This window comes from Oncorhynchus mykiss, chromosome 17 (genome assembly GCF_013265735.2).
Source record: "Oncorhynchus mykiss isolate Arlee chromosome 17, USDA_OmykA_1.1, whole genome shotgun sequence".
Classification (NCBI taxonomy): domain Eukaryota; kingdom Metazoa; phylum Chordata; class Actinopteri; order Salmoniformes; family Salmonidae; genus Oncorhynchus; species Oncorhynchus mykiss.
In genome coordinates, this window is record NC_048581.1 from 26,884,063 (window position 1) to 26,906,065 (window position 22,003).

Here is a 22,003-nt window from a genome sequence, read left to right on the forward strand (position 1 = left end):
AGAGCTCAGAGTGGCCAGCAGGAGGTGCAGTATGACAGGTGGAGTGTAGGGTTAGGGTATGACTTAGGGGAGATAGCTATGGGACCTGGCTTGCAGGTAATGCTTGCATCTTATATAGGACATTGCTGAGGGCACGTAGACAGTAATTAAAGGTGTATTTTTAAGTACTCTTAAGTAATCTCTTATTCTCTTATCTACTCTGTTTCTTTCATTCTCTCCCGCCTTTCTCTTCTCTCACTCACACATTGTTCTATATCTCACTAAAACTGAATGAATGTGTCTGCTTGTGTTTTGTAGGATTTATTCCTGATGTGATTGAACGTGTTTTGGAGGCTGTGGACTCTGACTGGGTCAGTGGAAAGCCTGTGTCTGCCTGTGTGTATTGAGCGCTTCCCCTGAGGGTAGAGCTGAGCTGAGAGAAGTGGAAACCAGACAGGGTCCCCCAGATAAGGTTTCCGGAAGCTTCTGTTTACTCTGCTCCGCCTGGTGGAAGTCAGGGGTTAAAGAAGGTTCCCATGCAGCACACACACACACACACACACACACACACACACACACACACACACACACACACACACGCCCATACACTCCACTAAAGCAACCCCAGTTCCCCCTTCCTCCTATTTCCAGTCTCCCTGAGCCACTATCTCCCAGTCCCCACCCTTGTCTTCCTTAGTGAGTTCTCTGAATGCTGGTCAAGCTGGCCTGACACTAGTCACGACCATACAAAATAGGTAGGGCCAGGACCTTTTCCTGACCCCCTGACCACCAGCCAAAAACTATCATCACTACCAGTGTCTGGACCCTCCCCTGACTCTACCACAGTCTTTTATCTGGTTTATTCTTGTTTATCTTGAAGAGGTGTCTGTCTGGTCCTGTCTGGTCCTGTCTGGTCCTGTCTGGTCCTGCTTATAAACTGCACCCAGCTGCTACGGGCTGACCAGGATGAGCTCAGTATTTCTCCTTTTTGCCAACTGTACAGCTGGTTAACAAAGAGAATGTCCACTTTGGGTCAGTGCCTCAGCTCTCAACATCCTCTGCTAATGAGGTTTCCCTCATTCTCTGGCTGATAAGGGCCATGCTTGGAATGATAATGGTGTTTTTGCTGTAATTACTCTCTCTTTCACCTTAACAATATGATGTTCCCAGATATTGACGTCATGTATAGGTCTTGTCTCGGGCAGTAACCAGCGGTCGTTGCTGTGTGGCCAGAGATTGAGTGAGTGTGAGTGTGTGTGCACACAAATTGTGAGTGGGCACTGGACAGATGGCCAATACGTACCGCTATTGTGCCATCTGCTAGGCTGGGCAGGGGGCAGATGGGGGGGCTGGGCAGGGTATGTGTGAGGTCAGTACACCACCTCTCCCTGCTGGACCTCTCCTAAGGAGGTACCATAATAATAGTCATCAGCCACCATAGAAATATAATTACTAGAACGGGCATCCCCATTCAAGTCTATGTTCTGTGATCCTAATTTTATCAGCCATTGGGGGGGGGGGACAGTACTGCAAGGGGTTATTGATCCTTAGACGTTCAATAGAAGTGGAAACCAGTTACTTTTTATGATCATCTTCAATTATTTAAAAAACGTAAAACACAAAGACATTAATCCATGTTAAATAAGTGTCTCACTGACAGATCTCATTGATTTGGTCGTATAGGCCTCTCCAGGTTTGTTTGATTTGATCTGTCATTCAACCAATTTCCTCAGGAAGTAATGGAAGTACTGTAGGGCCAACATGGTGTCAGTTAAACAGGCTGGTGCCCCATGCTGATAATCGCCACGGCAACTACTTCCTAGCTGATGCTCACTTTACATTGAGGTGAATGAGACCACTCTTCATAATGGAGTCATCATCGCACCCATTGGCGCACGGCACAGTACCTGGAGGTGTGTTTGACAGGGGTCATATTATGACTAGACTTAAACCCTAATCCCCTCTGAACAGCCCTAGATCAAACAACACTGGGTTAGCACGCACGCACACAAACACGCACGCACACGAACACGCACGCGCACATACACACACTGCTTAGTTGCCTGACTGGCTTCTCACCTCCATGGCGAACGGCTAGTCCTCTATTGCCTAAGCACAGCTAACACCGCTACATTGGGAGTCACTATCCTGTGGACGTAGCTAGCTTTTTCAATTTAGCTAAAGTTCAGAGGAACTCTGGGTGAACTTTCACCTTTGTACTCAGTGATGAGACACAGGGGAGAGAAGACGGAACAAACAAGAGCAGCTGAAGATGTAGGGGAAAGGGCAACGGTACTGCCTCTGACAGTATGCAGTGTTGGTTAGCTAAGTAAAGTCATTGAATTGCCGACAAAGTAGAGACTGTTTTGAGTACAGTAGTACACACGTCTACGGTTAGTCCTGTTCTCCCTTTCTGGACTGTACTGACATATCTTTTAGGAACAGGATACACCATTTAAATCATCCAACTTACAGTAAAGCTGTAATTGGAAAAAACTTTGACAACTTATGTTATGACTAGATCTTTTGGTATTCATTTACTGTAACACTGATAAGCTCTCTCTCTCTCTGTGTCTCTCCCAGTTCAGCACATGGCAAGGTTTCTATTATGGATAATTATCCTCATAACTCTGGGAAGTTTTCTGGAACGACCGCACAGAGAGAAAGTATGTAATCAGAGTCCCGTCTTCCTCTCTTTCTTCTCCTCCATTCCAAGCTGAGTCATCTGACTCCCCCTAGAATTCCAGCTGGAATTAGGGGCAGGGATTCCCCCGGAAGGCCAATCCGATCCGTGGAGCTCTGTTTATTGTTCAGTCTTGAGGCTCCGGGTAAGAAACGTTGAGTTGGGAACATCGGGAAGAGGGAGAGTTACAGAAATAGGGCATTAGATCTCAAGCGATCCCAGTCACTCCCAGCTGTCACAGTGAAGAGTTTAGGTTTGGGAAGCAGTTGGGAATTTTATTGAGGATTTTTTTTGGACTTCCACGTCGGAATAGTCTGTTCTGTGATGCTTCGACTGGGACTGCGATTGGAAGACATGGCTGCATGTGCAGAGATGCACATTAACCCTGAGATGGAGGTCCTCTGTGAGTATGGCTGTTGGGTTGCGACAAAAATGGTAACCTATTCCCTATATGGTGCACTACTTTTGACCAGGGTCCATAGGGTTCTGGTCAAAAGTAGTGCACTATGTAGGGAATAGGGTGTCATTTGGGACGCAAACTTGGTGAAGGAAGGGGGAGGGCTGTTGCGACTGGTGTGACTGAGACAACTGGTTTCTATTAAGGCCAATCAGGGCTACATGTTGTGTAACTCTACTTTAGACGCTGAGTAAATGGAAAGGGATTCAGGGACATCCCAAGATGCTTTTTAATAAGTTCCTCTCCTCCCCCTAAAACCTCAGTTTAGATGAGGTGAGGCCGCATAGGGTCTGCATTGATTTCTCTCTCCTTGAAGTGTCGTTTTGTCATCTGTGCTGTTTCGTGCTACTCTTGTATGTTGCGTTAAGGCTCCATGTCCACAGTTGAGTTATGTATCACTAAGAATTTCCTTGTGTCGATAGTGGAGTTGAATAGTTTGTGCATATACACAGTATGTGTTATGTCTGAGTCTGCATGCTTATAATGTGGGTTTGATGGAATCCTTGTACATGCTAGCCTTGCAGTATAGCAGACTCAACAGCTCGCTCTCTCTCACTCTCTAGCTCTCTCGCTCTATCTACTGTGTGTGTGTGTGTGTGTGTGTGTGTGTGTGTGTGTGTGTGTGTGTGTGTGTGTGTGTGTGTGTGTGTGTGTGTGTGTGTGTGTGTGTGTGTGTGTGTGTGTGCAGATGAAAGCAAACAAGGCCTGGGCCTTTTATTAGCCGTTCAAAAGTTTGGGGTCACTTAGAAATGTCCTTGTGCTTTTCTTTCAAAAAAATGTTTTGTCCATTAAAATAACATCAAATTGATCAGAAATACAGTGTAGACTTTGTTAAGGTTGGCCTTCTAGGCAGAGTTGCAAAGAAAACGCCATATCTCAGACTGGCCAATAAAAAGAAAAGATTAAGATGGGCAAAAGAACACAGACACTGGACAGAGAAACTCTGCCTAGAAGGCCAGCATCCCGGAGTCACCTCTTCACTGTTGACGTTGAGACTGGTGTTTTGCGGGTACTATTTAATGAAGCTGCCAGTTGAGGACTTGTGAGACGTCTGTTTCTCAAACTAGACACTCTAATGTACTTGTCCTCTTGCTCAATTGTGCACCGGGGTCTTCCACTCCTCTTTCTATTCTGGTTAGGGCCAGTTTGCGCTGTTCTGTGAAAGGAGTAGTACACAGCGTTGTACGAGATCTACAGTTTCTTGGCAATTTCTAGCATGGAACAGCCTTAATTTCAAGAATAGACTAACAAGTTTCAGAATATTTTTTTTTGTTTCTGGCCATTTTGACCCTGTAATCGAACCCACACATGCTCCAGATACTCAACTCATCTAAAGGCCAGTTTTATTGCTTCTTTAAATCAGGACAACAGTTTTCAGCCGTGCTAACATAATTGCAAAAGGGTTTTCTAATGATCAATTAGCTTTTTAAAATGATAAACCTGGATTAGCTAACATAACGTGCCATTGGAACACAGGCGTGATGGTTGCTGATAATGGGCCTCTGTACGCCTATGTAGATATTCCATTAAAAATCTGACGTTTCCAGTTACAATAGTCATTTACAACATTAACAATGTCCACACTGTATTTCTGATCAATTTGATGTTATTTTAATGGACAAAAAAATGTGCCTTTCTTTCACTAACAAGGACATTTCTAAGTGATCCCAAACTTTTGAACGGTAGTGTATGTATCCATCTATATGGGGGTTATTTGGCTCTGTTAAGTAACACAGCTGGGAAGTATCCTAACACTATAAAACTGAGGGGAAACAAGCCACTAGATAAACACCTTGGCTTAAACAAACCTCTGACCACAAATTCCAACAGTTTATCTACTTTGCGGCCGCTGTTCAAACAACAGGCGCATGTGTCTTTCAAAAGTGTGTGTGTGTGTGTGTGTGTGTGTGTGTGTGTGTGTGTGTGTGCGTGTGTCTGTGTGTGCGTGTGTCTGTGTGTCTGTGTGTCTGTGTGTCTGCGTGTGTGTGTGTGTGTGTGCGTGTGTGCGTGTGTGTGTGTGCAGATGAAAGCAAACAAGGCCAGGGTTATTGTAACCTTGAAGAGCAACATACAAGCTGAGGTCTGAGGTGAGTCAGGAGCAGAGTTGGAGGGATCGTGTAGCGTTGCTGGAGTGCAGCACAGTCCCCGAGGAAGTAATACAGTGTGTGTATATGGAGGAGGATTAGAAATGGACTGCACGAACGTCATGTCTTCAGGGTAGCGAGAGAAGAACAAGTAGGGCTAGGGATTTTCCTGACCATGTGACCAAGGTCAGAGTTTATCCTGTTCTGTTCACACAGTCAGGAAGAAGTCTGTCCCTAAAATGAACTCCAAACTGGCCTTTTTCTGCCTATACCATGTCTCCTATGTGGTACCATGAGATTATGGGTTCATGTCAATAGTGTAAAGGGGCTACCTCTCTCCGTCTGCTTTCCTTCACCTACACTGATCTAATCCTAGTGGGAATTTGCTGTCACTTATCCGGTTCCCTCAGATAAGTGTGGACGGAGAGAAGGAGACAAGGAGAGGAAGCCACTTTGGACTAGAGAGATGCACCCAGGCCTCAGCTGTTTTCATCTGGTTGCATGCATCCTCACATGCGGTCTCCATCTGTACCACAGGGGAGCAGAGCAGCCTCGGCTACAGCTCAACAGGAAGTCGCTTGTTTCTCTCCTTCCCAGATAAGCTTGGCCAGATGTTCTCTCCCTCCTCCTCCGCTGTCCTTCTTTATCCCTTCTTCATCCCTTCTTCCATCTCTCTGGGTGGGAGGCTGTATGTCTGTGTGAGTCACTCTCTCTGCTGAGTCATTGAGGTGACTTGGTTAATCAGCTCCATGTGTTCTAATCACTGTGTGGGCCTCCTCCAATCAGACCTGACCTCTAGTCCAATCAGAGAGCTCCCCTCTGGGGCTGTGCCTGCATGGGTCTCCAGTTGCCTGTTCGGCCCACACAGTTTGATGTGATTATACGAATCTGGCCTCAAAATGGCCTCCAGAAGTGGGGTAAATGACAAAACAAACAGAATGACAAACAAAGCTCTGGAGAAATGTTCAGCCAGCGGAGCAACAGCCGCGTAAGAGCTGGGTCATTTAATAAGGTTCTGGCACAATAATTCAAATGTTTGTTTGCAACTGCAAAACAAGGAAGTGGCTCCAGGGTCTCATCTCGTTATCGTGGCATGTAATCAAGATAAGGACGGAAGTCAATGTGATCTCTCACCCACAGAGCTTCTCTTTGCCAAAAAGGTATTCTGAGGTCTATTAGCTGAAGGGCTGAAGAGCTGGACTCGGATCAGTTGCTATGGTCATGAGCGAACACTAGTAATCGAAGGATGACTGTTCTAGGGCGTCTATTTCTATGGGCCGGTGACTTAGTTATTTTGCAATGAATTGGAGCACTGAAATAGACTCAGTCAATGAGCAAAGCTTGAGTTCCAATTAGAATTTGCCCATTATGACAGGGCGATTATCCCGAACTAGCTGCTTTTCCACAGAACTAACTAAATGCATGGCGGTCATTGATTCAGTCACATGATCTCTGGGTTCTCACAAGACAAGGGAAAGCAAACAAACAAACAAACAAACAACGTCTGTGCTGCAGTGTTTTACGCTGCGGAAAAACAAATCATGGACAAATCAGTGCATACTGTAGAACCTGCCCTACATTGAATCAGAAACCACATGCAACTGCCTAGCTTCAATATGAGTATTTTCTTGGGAGAATAAACAGACACAGCCTCAACCGAAGAGCATGCAGGTGATGATCTGTATTAGTTCAGGAGAAGACAACATACTCTCTCATATCTATCTCTCACTGAGACCGGATGCCAATAGGGCCAGGTGCACAAACCATGTGGTCCAATACATACACAAACCACCGAAACCATGACAGGAAGGTAGGCGTTTGTGCTGAATATGAGAAAACAACATCTCTTGGGCCTCGCATCAGCTTGCAAATGTGGGGGGGGGGGGAAGCTTGTTGGATAAGTGCAGTACTGAGATGTTTCTCTTTCCGTCTTTCCACTCGCTTGAGATAAAACAAATGATCTCTTAACTCCAGCAATCGGATAAGAAAGAGGCGTGTTGTTTCAGCGTTGAAAGGATTGTGTCTTTTATCGTGTGAATGCAGATTTCCGATAGACACAATTCCACACATGGATAGCCCTACACAACAAGTGAATGTAGCTATGAAACCAAAAGAAAATACCACACTAATGCATTTCAGTGTATGTAGACATGATGAAAAACCAAGCTCCGCAGTTATTGCATGCATCAAGTGAACGTATGAGACCAAAAGGAAATCACACATTGTACTCTTCTACAGTTCATAATGTTTTGAATTAAAGTCGACAGAGCTGTTTCCCATAGAATGTTTCATGCTGAGTCTGATGACTCTATGGGATGGCATTCATTTGTTATCTGGGACATATTCCTTTAGTCATGGGGCTGTGAGAGGCAGGCATTAATGTGATGGATGGAGACTCATTGTAGCCCAGGAGGAGAAGGAGCCAGGAGGAGAGATGACCCAGTGTCCTCCTCACAGTACAAACACACCCACACCCACACCCACACACACACACACACACACACACACACACACACACACACACACACACACAGGGAGAGACACACTGCCCTGGGAGGGAAGGGACAGATAGAAATCAACACACACACACACCCCTTCACTGAATACACATTTGTTACAAAAACATATATTTCCTTTTCAAGCACGTGCAAACTGTCACACATGTTCTGTTTAATATTTCCGTTTCCACCTCTTACACAAACTCACTTTTCCTGACAAACACATACACCCTTTTCTCCCATTTCCAACTGCCCCCCCCCCCCCCCCCCACCCCACCCCACCCCACCCCACCCCACACACACATATATACACACACACTGGCTGTGTCCAGCACATTCACAATGCTCCCCATTCAACTCTCCCTGAATGAGGGGTGTGGCATGCCTGCTGCTGGCCGCCTGGCTGGGGTGTAGAGTGGTGGGTCATGTGACCAGGCTGTGGGGGCGGGGCCTGGGAGCAGAAGCAGAGCCTACCCAGCTGGAGCAGAAATCAGGGTGGTTGAGAGGAAAGAGAGGAGGAAGAGAGAAAGTGAGGCTGGGGTGAGTGTCTCTGGTTTTCTGTTCATTCCTAACATGCTACGGCTTCTTGTTTCTCTGACCGTGTGTGATTTCCTTCTGTAGAGAAGCTGGAGGAGTGATAGAAAGGGAAAGAGGGGTAGTTCAATGCGTGCGAGTGTGTGTTTGTCAAAGTTAGTTTGCCAGGTGTCCTGTCTGGACTGGGTTTTGGAGCTGAAGCGTGTAGTGTGTGACAGCTGTATTTGTCAGGGATTGGAAAGGTGTCAATATTCAGACCAGACCTTTTTCTGTCTGTCTTTCTCTTGTTCCATTGTGCTTTCTGGGGGGGGTTACTGCTCCCCCTCCTTTAGGTTACCCCCCCCCCCCCCCCCCCCCCCCCCCTGTTTCTCATCCCCCACTGTCTTCTCCCTCTTTCCTTTGTCTGCTCGGCTCCATTCAGATTGAATAATCAATCTGCTAAAATGGATGGGGGGAGTATTTATTGACCAATCATGTTAGTCCTAATTGCTCCCTGTGTTTTTAAGGTCCCTGGTATGTTTATCTTTTTTTTTTTTTCAGTTCCCTCCTTTTTTTTTTTTTTTTAATCCCATCAGGGATTGTTTTAGCTTGACTTTGATACATTACAGTGGATTAGTAAGTAAGATGTGGAGGCCAACTTTTCGACATGATTTAATTTTGGCAACCCCATGCATCTGCTCTCTGGTGGATTGCTGTAGCAAGTTCAAGGTGAGTTGAAGCGTCAGGACACATTTTCTGCATGAGACTTTTTTTCAATAGAAGAGCGGACCATTCCTTCCAACCCAGCCCCTCCGCTTCACTTGCCTCTCAAGAAAGGACGAAACATGTTTGTGCCCCACCTTACGTGACTGACCATGTTCCGTTCCCTGTTTCTGCTGTTGAAATATCAGCCATATTGCTTCCATTTGCAGTAGTTCCAGCTTTGGTCACATGACCTCCATTTTACCCAGCCTTCAACAGGTTGTATTGTACACAATCCACCAATGGACAACTATCATTGAAGACAGTAGAACAAGACGCAGCAGTGTAGCATGTAGTCAGATGTTCTAGATGTCCTTGCCTTGGTGTCAGCCACACTGTATCCCTATATGGCCAAGGAGTGACATTGTTAGCTTAACTGCGGTCAACATTAGTGTGTGTGTACACAACAGCTATGCTGCGAAGACAAGAGAATTGGTCTCAGCACCAGTGTAAAAGATGTGACCGTACTTCGTAGCCCTCTTGCGTTGTTTTTAAAGAAAGGAATGCCCCGCCAGCGGTCCCAATTGATTGGTGTTTATTCTGGCGACGGACACAAAGAAGCACATTAGATGTGCAGGACAACAGTATGCTGATGGCTGTAGATTCGTGATTCTGCTGTTACCGTGGAAACAACTGCATTAGCAGGGGCTAATCTCGAGCTAGCTAGCGCACTCTTACAGCAATAACATACTAAAGCACAACCCAGACTTCCCCCAATATCTAACAGGTACCGTACACATAGACACTGAGTATACCACACATTAGCCTTCCTAATATTGAGGTCACACACTTTTGCACTCGGAACAGCCTCAATTCGTTGGGGCCTGGACTCTACGATGTGTTGAAAGCGTTCCACAAGGGATGCTGGCCCATGTTGACTCCAATGCTTCCCACAGGTGCCAAATTGGCTGGATGTCCTTGGGGTGGTAGACCATTCCTGAAAAAAAACCCAGCAGCATTGCAGTTCTTGACACAAACTGGGTGCGCCTGGCACCTACTACCATATGCTGTTCAAAGGCACTTAGATTTTCATGGTCTTTGCCCATTCACACTCTGAAAGGCACACATACACAATCCATGTCTCAACTGTCTCAAGGCTTAAAAATCCACGTTTAACCGGTCTCTTCTTCATCTACACTGATTTGATGTGGATTTAGCAAGTTACATCAAAAATGGGTCATAGCTTTCACCTGGTCAGTCTGTCATGGAAGGAGCAGGTGCTCATAATGTTTTGTATACTCAGTGTGTATACACATCAGGACAGGTACATAGTGAACTCTTACACATTGAAAATATGAAAGTAGAATATTGTATTTCAGAACGTGACCTACCGCTTGCGTGTCAATATCAGACCCGGAAGAATTTACGTTCCACATCTCCCACTATCTGCAAGCATGGCCAATGTCATAACACCTTGTTGATATGTACACTCAACCAACAAATAGGAATACAGAAACCTCGAATACATATTTCTGCAGTGTCAAGAGGGAACATAACCAACCCTGTTCCACGTCTTTAGTCCATCATTCATTCTTTCACCGACGCTTTAGAGTAGGAGACACTGACCTAACATTAAAACCTATTAAGCTGTAATGTGTTTACAGCTTCCAGGCCAGCCGCTACAGTTATTAGCCATCAACACAATAAACCAACCGTTAATTAGCTACATTAGCCCACAAGGGAGTAGTTGCATTGTGATTACAGTGTAACCTTTCGCTAATACGTCAGCCATTGTTTCATGCTTTCGTTACTATTCAGGCAAGGTGGCAGGAATGAACGTGGCTAAACACTTTACAACGGGAAAGCCAAAAAATCTGTCCCATTTCACTCTATTAAAACAAATAGGTAATGTTTTCCCTCTAGTGAGCCAGACCCTGTTCGGGTGACTATCCTGGGGGTAGAGAGCTCTTAAGAGGTGGATCTGTGGCCTGTTATGCCATAAACACCACAATGAATCGTGTTCTTAAACAGCCTCTCCTTTTCTCATCCAATGACAGAGGAGTCCATCCTCCAGACCCCACTGCGAGGTTAACACTACTGTTAGTGTATGTGAGAGGTGGGTGGAAGGAGGACAAGATAGGGAGGAACGGCAAACGTGTAATTTCCTGCTATAGGCAACAGTTGTTGGTGTGCAGGGCGAGACAGCGAGGGGCCTGTGGCAGCATGTGCACAGCAGGCTATGCCCCCCCCCCCCCCCCCCCCCCGCCCTGTGACCGCTACACAGAGTCATGATGACAACGACATGATAGGATGTCCGTCATGATTGTTTTTAACAGTACCAGGTGATGAAGTACACATGGTCCTCGTTGGCGCGGTGTTCGTCAACAACACATGCCTGCTATCTATTGACTCCATTTACAGTGTCAAAGTATCAGTCCGAATGATTATTATTATTTTTTTTTAGAGGAATAGCTTCTGGGTTATGTGTAACCTTAGCTTGACATTAGCTAGCCAGTCATTGCAGCCGTCATTAATTCCTCAGTGCTCTCTCTAGATCAGAATTGGAGACTATTAGGTCTAGCTCTGGTGTAGCAGGATTTCTTCCTTCGATTCCCGTACGTCCTCTTTGCTGGCCGCCTCGGTTTGTGCTGCCTGAAGGGTACAGCCAACAGTCTGTTTGAACCCTGTTGTGTGATGACTCTTACGTAGTGGAACACGGTCAGGTCGTTAACAGGGAAATTAGATCAATGTTTCTGGCCCTGTAGAACACACTACTTAGGAGATATGAGCAAACAACTTGATTCATGTCCAGACATCTGTAAACCCTTTTTTCTTAAGTCTATTTAAGCCCCTTATTAACGCTTGAAGGAATATTAATTTGACTTCTGTGGTTGTTGTTGGCAATGGGAGTGATCATAATTGCATATCTTCCAATAACAAAATGTGTGGAAATATAAAGGGGGCAGCTGGCTAATAAAACTAATTGGAAACACATTTTTATGTGTAGCTAATTGCAGCATGAAATGAAACGAATATCTTGGAAAAATATTCCCCACCGTGTCTTCTCAGGCCTTGTCTCAGGGCACCTTATCGTCTCATTCCTCCACTCTGAACGTAATTACATTTTCCTCTTATAAGGAAGAGTAACAGTTTTCAGTGGGGATACAATATTATTTTAAACCACCCAACTTCCCACTTCATGGTTGTGTGTCTGCCGTACACCAGTTCCCTATAATGCTGCTCTGGATGACTCTGTGGCTGGGTTCCTTTCAGTCTGTCTTCCCTCTTTCTCAGAGGCCTGTAGGGTTTTATAGTGTTGTGGTAGGTATATGACTTAAAGCAGCTGGTTCTCACACAGTGTCCGCCATGGCACTCAACAGCACAATAATGGCTGCACTTCTGCTGGGCCTTTCTCTCCTTTCTCATATACTCCATCTCTAGTTGACGCTTTCTCTCGCTCTCTCTCTCTCTTGCTCTCCGTCTTTCACCTTGTCTTTGTAGCATGGGCCTCCCCTTATATTTTCCTCAACTTTGTTTCCTTCTCTCCATTTTTCTCACTCGCTGTATTTACAGCATGGGCCTGTCTCGCCTCTCATGCCCTCTCTATTGTCTCCCTCCATCCCTCTCTCTCTCTGCCACTGTCTCTGTGGTGGGTAAAGGGGGCAGGTCATTATCGTTTGTGTTCCAGAAGTTCCCGTGTGGAAAGGGCTGCGCAGGGCCAAAGGTCACATTCTCAGGGGCCAACGAGTGACGGCAGGAGTGAAAGATGAAGTGAGCCGGTAGCATTCTTCACCCACCTTCATCTGAAGCGTGTGTGTGTGTGCTGTCCACCGTTCTATTCTTCAAGCCCACTATCGCATGCTATGGTGTTATTGCAGTAAAGTGGCACGTTGACCTTCTTAATCAGCTGGTTCTCTTTGGTTCAAAGGACGGATGGGAGATTGAGTGAGTGGGATATCCTCTTGGATGTACACTACAGAACAGTTACGTATATCCCCCTAGTGTACCTAGCCTCATCTCTACGGACTGTTTCAGCCTTCCATTGACCCCCAGATGTTTACCAACTGAAACATGACCTATTTATCTCAATCACACAGATCACATAATTCACCCTTCCTGTATTATGCTTAATGCTAAAATGTTTGTTCTATTCTACTGAGCCATTTACTTTATTTTTTATATTGTATTAGTTATTGCGTTGTCGAAGGAACCTGAAAATAAGCCTTTTTGTTGGACGGTGTGTGTACCCTGTTTATCCTGTACATATGACAAATACAACTTGAAACACTGTGCTTGACTTGGTCCTCTTGGGAAACAGGATGTCCAGCATTGCTCTCCACTTTGTTCTGCTTGAGGACTTTTACAGTACCCAGCATGGGTTTAACCAAACAGGAGAAGTGACCAGATAATCTCCTACCTTACAATCGGAATGTTTCTTGATACCCAAGTTCAATCAAGAACATGTCTCACTGATTGAACAGCAGAATGCAATATGGAATGTTATTAAATAGTTTGGGGTAATTTAATCCAAGTTTACTGGAGGACAACTTTATTTTTAACTAAGACAATAATGTATAACAGAATTTTTCCAGTGTAATATACGTTCAGTAAATCCCCTTATTGTTTGGGATACTTAAATGTACCTTCAGGGGTCATTCATCCAATAATAAAAGAAGTGTCTGGCTTAAGAGACAAGACTAAGAAGGGAAATCCCTAAACTAATAGTACAGGTAAATAGCAATAAAAATGATACTTCAGAGATACAAAATAAGTTAGAGGAAACAAAAATAACTTGAGGAACTTATTCAAGAACGATCTAATGTAATCTATTACAAAAATAAAGCAAACTGGATGGAATATGGTGAAAAATGCACAAAATTCTTCCTGAATCTCCAATACAGGAACGCTAACAAAAATAATTTGCAGAAACTCGTTACTGAAGACTGAGTCATCTATGATTGTCTGAATTATATTTTAAGAGGAAGCTAATTATTTTAGGCAGATGTTCTCTATTCCGTCTCATCCTCTCCCACTGAATGAAGATTATAAGGATTTTTTTCCACAGGAATGTAAAACATGGAAAATTAACATGTATAGAAAGATCAGTGGAAGAGGATGAGACCAAATTACAGAGGAATAACTTTTTGAGGCTATTAAATCCTTTCAGTTTGGAAAAACCCCCAGGGCTTGATGGCATACCGGTAGAGGTATATCAAGTATTTTTTGATATACTAAAAGCTCCATTGTTAGATTGTTTTAACTACTCCTATAGAAATGGTAGTCTGTCAGGTACTCAGCAGGAAGGTCTGATTTTTATATTATTAAAACTAGGAATGGAAAATGGAAAGACCCAGTGTATCTAAAAATCTGGAGGCCCCTTACACTTCAATGTTGTGATGCAAAAATACTAGCGAAATGTATAACACTCATTGTTCATCCTGATCAGACTTTTTTTTTACATGGGTGATACATTAGAGATAATATACGACAACTACTAGAAATAATAGAACATCATGAAACATAAGAAGCCAGGAATGGTATTCATAGCGGATTTTGAAAAGGCATTTTCTTCACTTTCGGTAATTCTCTTATAAAATGGGGGAAAATAATGTATCGCAACCCCAGGTGTAAAATAGTAAATAATGACTACATCTGAGTTTTGAATTGTCAAGAGGAGTTAAACAAGGGTGCCCGCTGTCACCATATCTATTCATTATGGCCATCAAAATGCTAGCTATTAAAATCAGATCCAATAACAACATTAGAGGATTAGAAATCTAAGGCTTAAAAACAAAGGTGTCCATGTATGCCGATGACTCAAATGTTATATTAAGTCCGCAAGCTAGATAACTTTTCTGTGCTCTCTGGACTAAAACCTAGTTATGGTAAGTGTACAATATTAAGTATTGGATCTTTTTTTTTAAATACAACTTTTACATGACCCTGCAGTTTACCTAGAAAATGGGATGATGGTGAAGTAGACATACTCGGTATTCATATCACAAAAGATATAAACTCTCCACAATGATTTTCAACAGAGAACTTGTAAAAATAGACAAGATCCTGCAACCATGGAGAGGTAAATACCTGTCTATTTATGGAAAAATTGCCCTGATTTAACTCCTTAGTCATATCTCAGTTTACTCACTTATGGCGCTGCCTACTCCTGATGATTCGTTTTTCAAATCATGAGCAAAATATATTTTGCTTTATCTGGGACGCTAAACCAGACAAAATAAAACGTGCCTATTTGTATAATGAATATGAATTGTGTGGGTTGAGATTACTAAATATAAAAGCACTAAACCTCTCTCTAAAACCCTAAATGGTTCTCAAGTAGATTACTAAGAAAAGCTCATCCATTTTTTTAAAATGGCCTTTTTGCCTTTTGTGCAGATCGTCATGTCTCATTTTCGATTAATTGAAAATGATACTTTTTTCAAAGTATCTTTTTCAAACAAGCATTGCAGAGCTGGCTACAATTTCAATTTCATCCCCCTGACAAGAGAGAACAAATATTACAACAAATATTATGGCTGAACTCAAATGTGCTGGTTGATAAAATACTTGTATTTATGGGAAAGATGTTTGAAACGTGTATTTTGTTCTTAAATTATATTGTAAATTGGAATGGTTGAGTTATGTCCTTCTTGGAGTAATCAGAATTGTACGGGAAGGTCTGCTCAATCCAAGAGTACAACCAATTGATTACAGCATTACCCCAAAAATGGAGGAGGCACGTGGCAACGGAAGGAGATAGGGAACTGGTCTGTCTGCCCAATATAAAGGATCAAAACTGGCAGAGGAATAAAAATAGCATATAGGAAAGTAGACCAGTTTCATTTGAGGACCAGGATGTTGACAACTGTGCCATACAGCTTGCAAAATAGTTGGAAATAGATTTTTGATGTACCGATTCCATGGTAGAGGGTGTATATAAAAACGCAAGAAGCACAAAATCTTGAATTTAAGCTAAATTATTATATAGAATTCTTGCCACCAACAAAACGTTGAATATTTGGGGCATAAAATCATCGAAGCTCTGCAGATTTTGTTGTGAGGATACAGAATCAATACACCATTTTATTTAGGTATTTCCCTCAAGTAGCCTGTTTCTGGTCTCAGGTTCAGGAATGGCTGAAAATGCATAGCATTGATGTAAAATTGACCTAGAAATAGTACTGTTAGGAGATCTGGAGAGACTGGGTCAGTCAATTACTAATATACTAATTCTCTTAGTAAAAGTATTTATCTTCATCTCACAATTTGTGGATTCTATTCGGTTATATAGATTGAAATTGTACGTTAAACATCACAGCATAGTTGAAAGAATTATGTTGCATAGGAACCCGAAGTGGGTGGCCAGCAGAGATATATAGGATGGGCTGAGGGACGCTGAGGGTTGTTAGGTGGGAGTGGAGTTGTTGTGTGGGAGATAAAAGTAAAAACATTTTTCTAACATAATTACAAGAACGTTTGAATGACACGGGGGGGTTAGTTTTTTTTAAAGCTAATGCCAGTTTGCCTGAGGCTGATGCCGTGCAGGTGTTTGTACACATGCATATACACACACTCTCATTCAAATAAACGCTTACAAGAACACACACATACATGTAATAGTGCCAGACATCCACACAAACATATACAGTTGACATTGCTGTTAAGATGTTCTTTGTCCTTGATGTCCTTTGTTTTAAATGTATTATTTTGTTGTATTTTTTTGCATTGTTGATTGCTGTTTTCTGTCTTTTTTCTCTTTAGTTCATTCTCTTGGTTGGTGGAGTTCTTGGGGGTAGGGAATGTTTTTGTTTTTTTTGGTGGGGGGGGGGGCTGTGGGAGGGGTCTCGATTGGTTGAGGGACAGCTATTGGGGAACTGTGAAGGGATCGAGTTCACGTTTTTCGGCCTGGTGGTAGGGCATTGAGCAGGGCATTGACCCTGGATGCTTCTGTGTGTCACTCTGAATGGGAATCTGTTGGATGACTGGTATGATGTAGTTGTTGAGCGGTAGCCCTTTGCTGTGCAGCTGGCATCGAACCCAGAAAGGAGTTCCAATGACAGGCCTGAAGGTTATTATAGCTGCTGGTGGTGGTGGTGGGGAGGTGGGTGGTAGTCAAACTGTTGCTGAAAAACAGGAAGTGAGAGAACATGGGTAAGTTGACATAAATACACCCCAAGATTTACACCCCTTGGTTCAGAGAGAGGAAAGTGATAATTGCAAGAGTGAGGCCATAGGTTAAACAGCAAGTTTTTGGGCCGTGCTTATAGGCTGTAAGGTAATTGGGTGAATGACATTCCACACATGACTAATAGGAAGAGCAGAACAAAACGCCATGCTGATGATACGTTTTGTATTCATTCCCACTATACCGAATAAAAGGAAAACGAGTGAATTGTGTTAGGCTGCATTCAGACCAGCCTTTCTGATTGAACTTTGTAAATTACTTTACAATACTCTCTCTCTCTATTTAGTCTACAATGCCTCTTGCATGCGTGTCTTGTACAGTAAGCTATACAGAGGAGGAGTTGCTCTTCGGGCAGTAGTGACTACTGCAATATGTCCAATAGTAGGATCCGGTGCCATCCTGCCGTGCCTGTCCGTCAGCCCTCTCCCACACTGCCCCATGTAATCCTACCATCCACATATCTGCTCAAGACAGCAGAAGGCATACAACTTAACGATTGCTTCCTCCTCGAGAGAGCGAGAGGGACAGCCGCCAAAGCTATGGAAATGTAATCTCCTGTAAAAGAGAGAGAGGGGGGGGGGGGGGGGGGGTGAATAAGAGAGATGGAGGGGGAGAGAGAGAGTCAGACCATTTGGTCGGTACAGGGCAGAGACCCTAGCCTGGTCCCAGATGTGTTTGTGCTGTCTTGCCAACTCAAGTCCTGGTGTGACATTGACACACATGGAGTTGGCAAGACAGAACAAGCAGATCTGGGACCAGGCTACTGGGACTTTAAAAGAGCAGACCGTGTTAAGCTAATCGGTAACGGTGTGTGACCAAGAAGCGGATGATGCCTAGGCTTCTTCCCAAAGACATCCTTGGCATCCATGTGTTAAAGGGTTGTAGAGAAGGCATATACTGTCTCTTATCTGAGCCATGCAAATAGAATCTGTCACAATGTGTGTTGCACCAGTTATGAGGAAGCAGCTTAACTGTTGTGATCTCCTCAGAAGTCCAGAGACCTTCAAAGTGGATTGGATGACTGGTGCTGTGGAGTTCTCATTCTTTATGACCCGTTGTCTTGTGAAGAGACATGTGGTCCTGGACAAGAGCTCTCTCTCTTTCTCTCCCACAGACCAGTCCCGGATGGACCAGCTTAATCATTGGCCACACAATTCAAACATCATGGCCCAACATCAGGCCAAATTAGACGTCGTGCAGGAGATGAATCATTGTCATGGTCTCTCTCATCCATGTTTCCCTTCTCTGTGGTATTCAGAGTTCTGGTATCATCAAAGGTTGGATTTGCCTCAAAGAACGGAGAAGGAAAAAAATCACTGTTGTATAATTCATAACAGAAAGGCAACTAAAGAGGTTGAGGTTTAATTGGAAAAGTTCTGGAGTCTTCTATGGGTTTTTAACACGTTTTGAACAAGGTTCCGCCAAATTGTATTGTATTGTATTGTATTTAATATATAGAAACCAAAACAAACCGAAAGCACATCGCTCCGCAATCAACCAACCCATTGCTTCATAACTCTACAAACAAGTTTTGAATGAAATTCATAGTATGAATTACACTCCTTGAATGTTGTATTTGGGTCAGGACGTGCCGGATATTATGAATGTTTGAACGGCAGAATGAAAGCAGAACAATATTTGGTTATGGGTGCATGTAAATGATCCTCCGGTGCAGACTGTGGGCAGATTGTATCCGAATGGGATGTGGGAGAGATTCCTGAGAGAACACATTCCTTTGGGAACGCCGTGTTGGCTGGCCAGGAGCACCGGGTGGGCACAGGGTGCATGTATGGTAAGGGGATTGCTTTTCAACGAGGAGAATTGGAATTTCAGTTTACTGACTGAAGTTAATTGGAATTGACCCCAACTGTTGTGGGGAATGTGGTGGCTGTGCTTTTTAAGATGGTTTGATACGCTATAGTAGTACTAGTGCAGCACTGCTGTCAGCTGGCATGATTAGCAGGGAAACTGGGGGATTATTTTTAAGGTCTTGAAATGGTCAGTGTAGTTGTCATTTGAAATGAATCAGCAGTGCTTGTTTTTTTTAAACACGTTGATTTTTATAGTCTTCAGGTGGCGTATGAGTTGACTCATTTCTCATTGATGTCTCTTTCGCTCTCTCGTCTAGGCCTCTTCCGTTGTGCCTCTACCGACAAACAGGAAACCGTGAATCTACCACAGAGCCTGAAACCTCACATATGGGGTTGGAAAATGTAGCTTGTGAGCAATCCTTACTAGAGAACACAGATATACATATCTCTGTATGAGCCCGTATTAACATTCATTACACATGACAGTAGAGAGGTTAGATGTGGCACGCAGACACTGGTACTATCCCATACCATAACCGCCACCAATGCAGTCCCGATCATACCGTGTAGCATAATTTAGCTTTCAACATTCAGATCTCAACCGCTTCGTTACACAAGATAATTGAACTTATAAACATCTTATTTCCACCCTTGTTCGTTCATGTCTTTTTAAATAGAATCCTCCTCATTTGACCAAGGTGCTGGGAGTCCACATGGTCCCCATTGATCTAGGATGGGTGTCCACATGGTCCCCATTGATCTAGGATGGGTGTCCACATGGTCTAGGATGGGATCTAGGATGGGTGTCCACATGGTCCCCATTGATCTAGGATGATTGTCCACATGGTCCCCATTGATCTAGGATGATTGTCCACATGGTCCCCATTGATCTAGGATGATTGTCCACATGGTCCCCATTGATCTAGGATGATTGTCCACATGGTCCCCATTGATCTAGGATGATTGTCCACATGGTCCCCATTGATCTAGGATGAGTGTCCACATGGTCCCCATTGATCTAGGATGATTGTCCACATGGTCCCCATTGATCTAGGATGATTGTCCACATGGTCCCCATTGATCTAGGATGGTTGTCCACATGGTCCCCATTGATCTAGGATGGGTGTCCACATGGTCCCCATTGATCTAGGATGGGTGTCCACATGGTCTAGGATGGGATCTAGGATGGGTGTCCACATGGTCCCCATTGATCTAGGATGGGTGTCCACATGGTCCCCATTGATCTAGGATGGGTGTCCACATGGTCCCCATTGATCTAGGATGGGTGTCCACATGGTCCCCATTGATCTAGGATGGGTGTCCACATGGTCCCTATTGATCTAGGATGGGTGTCCACATGGTCCCCATTGATCTAGGATGGGTGTCCACATGGTCCCCATTGATCTAGGATGGGTGTCCACATGGTCCCCATTGATCTAGGATGGGTGTCCACATGGTCCCCATTGATCTAGGATGGGTGTCCACATGGTCCCCATTGATCTAGGATGGGTGTCCACATGGTCCCCATTGATCTAGGATGATTGTCCACATGGTCCCCATTGATCTAGGATGATTGTCCACATGGTCCCCATTGATCTAGGATGATTGTCCACATGGTCCCCATTGATCTAGGATGAGTGTCCACATGGTCCCCATTGATCTAGGATGATTGTCCACATGGTCCCCATTGATCTAGGATGGTTGTCCACATGGTCCCCATTGATCTAGGATGGGTGTCCACATGGTCCCCATTGATCTAGGATGGGTGTCCACATGGTCTAGGATGGGATCTAGGATGGGTGTCCACATGGTCCCCATTGATCTAGGATGGGTGTCCACATGGTCCCCATTGATCTAGGATGGGTGTCCACATGGTCCCCATTGATCTAGGATGGGTGTCCACATGGTCCCCATTGATCTAGGATGGGTGTCCACATGGTCCCCATTGATCTAGGATGGGTGTCCACATGGTCCCCATTGATCTAGGATGGGTTTCCACATGGTCCCCATTGATCTAGGATGGGTGTCCACATGGTCCCCATTGATCTAGGATGGGTGTCCACATGGTCCCCATTGATCTAGGATGGGTGTCCACATGGTCCCCATTGATCTAGGATGATTGTCCACATGGTCCCCATTGATCTAGGATGAGTGTCCACATGGTCCCCATTGATCTAGGATGAGTGTAACGAACCAGTGTTTAGATGAAACAGAGGTGGTTCTGGAGCAAATCTGGATGTGTAGTCTGGAATCAGCAGCTGTTAGGGTCATATCCATCCATCCATTCATCCATGCATGCAAGGAAAATGAGGATGGACTGAACCTTTAAACTCCACTATGTCCATTCTTCCCTTAATACTTAAATCTCTTTTCACACTCAAGTCAGAAATGTCAGTTAGCCTTTTTTTCAACCCCAGTCGTAACAGTTGTCTGTTTTCAGAGTTCTGGTAAACACTGTGAATGGTAGTCAGTTGGAAAGGGTTAAGAAAGTGGAAGAAACATTTGATGTTGTGTTTGAGGGGTTTATTCTGGGGTCAGCTAGGTGTTTTTACAGGTCAAATAACTTATTTCTTTTGAATAAGCAACAGCTGCTTCATCTTCAGTTTGGATGCAACGTGTATTGGAGAGGGCTTCCCATCAAATTAGGGTAATTTAGCGTGAGCTAAGTTTAGAATGTCATAGTTTCACTGGTCAGTTTTTTTAATCAGGTGAATCAGCCAGAGACCCAGCAGGCTTCAAAGGCTACCAGAGCTCTGTATAAAACATTTGTATGCCTGTCTGCTATTCTGACTCATAAAAAGAATGCAAGGCTTTCTATAAAAGTTTGATGGGGCCCCATCTATTGGATCTTCAAAAGCCAATGTTTTTCTTGTAGCTCATAAATTATGAGGAAGGTGAAATGTTTCGCTACACCCGCAACAGCATGTGTACGTGACCAATCAGATTTGATCAGTGGTCACTGTTGAGGAGAGGGAAACTGATGGTTCTCGTCTGTTGTGCCAGTCCAGCCGGAACAGAGAATTCAGACAGCAGATTCCCATTCCGGTTAAGCCACTGCCATCAGCACCCTTTTTTCTCCTTGCTCTCTCTC

General features: G+C 44.1%; 1 protein-coding gene across 7 annotated transcripts in view; it reads left to right on the forward strand.

The window, feature by feature from the left end:
• Positions 1–22,003, forward strand: part of sept9b (septin 9b) — an 83,985-nt gene that overhangs the window by 39,769 nt on the left and 22,213 nt on the right. Inside the window, exon 1 of one of the 7 annotated variants that reach the window (XR_005036900.1) lies at positions 2,805–3,065. The exons of 5 other annotated variants lie outside the window; for them this stretch is intronic. The gene's annotated coding sequence lies outside the window, so the exon portion shown is untranslated. Of the gene's footprint in view, positions 1–2,804; positions 3,066–8,086; positions 8,242–22,003 lie in introns of those variants that run through there. One more of the 7 variants, XR_005036901.1, reaches the window with a different exon arrangement.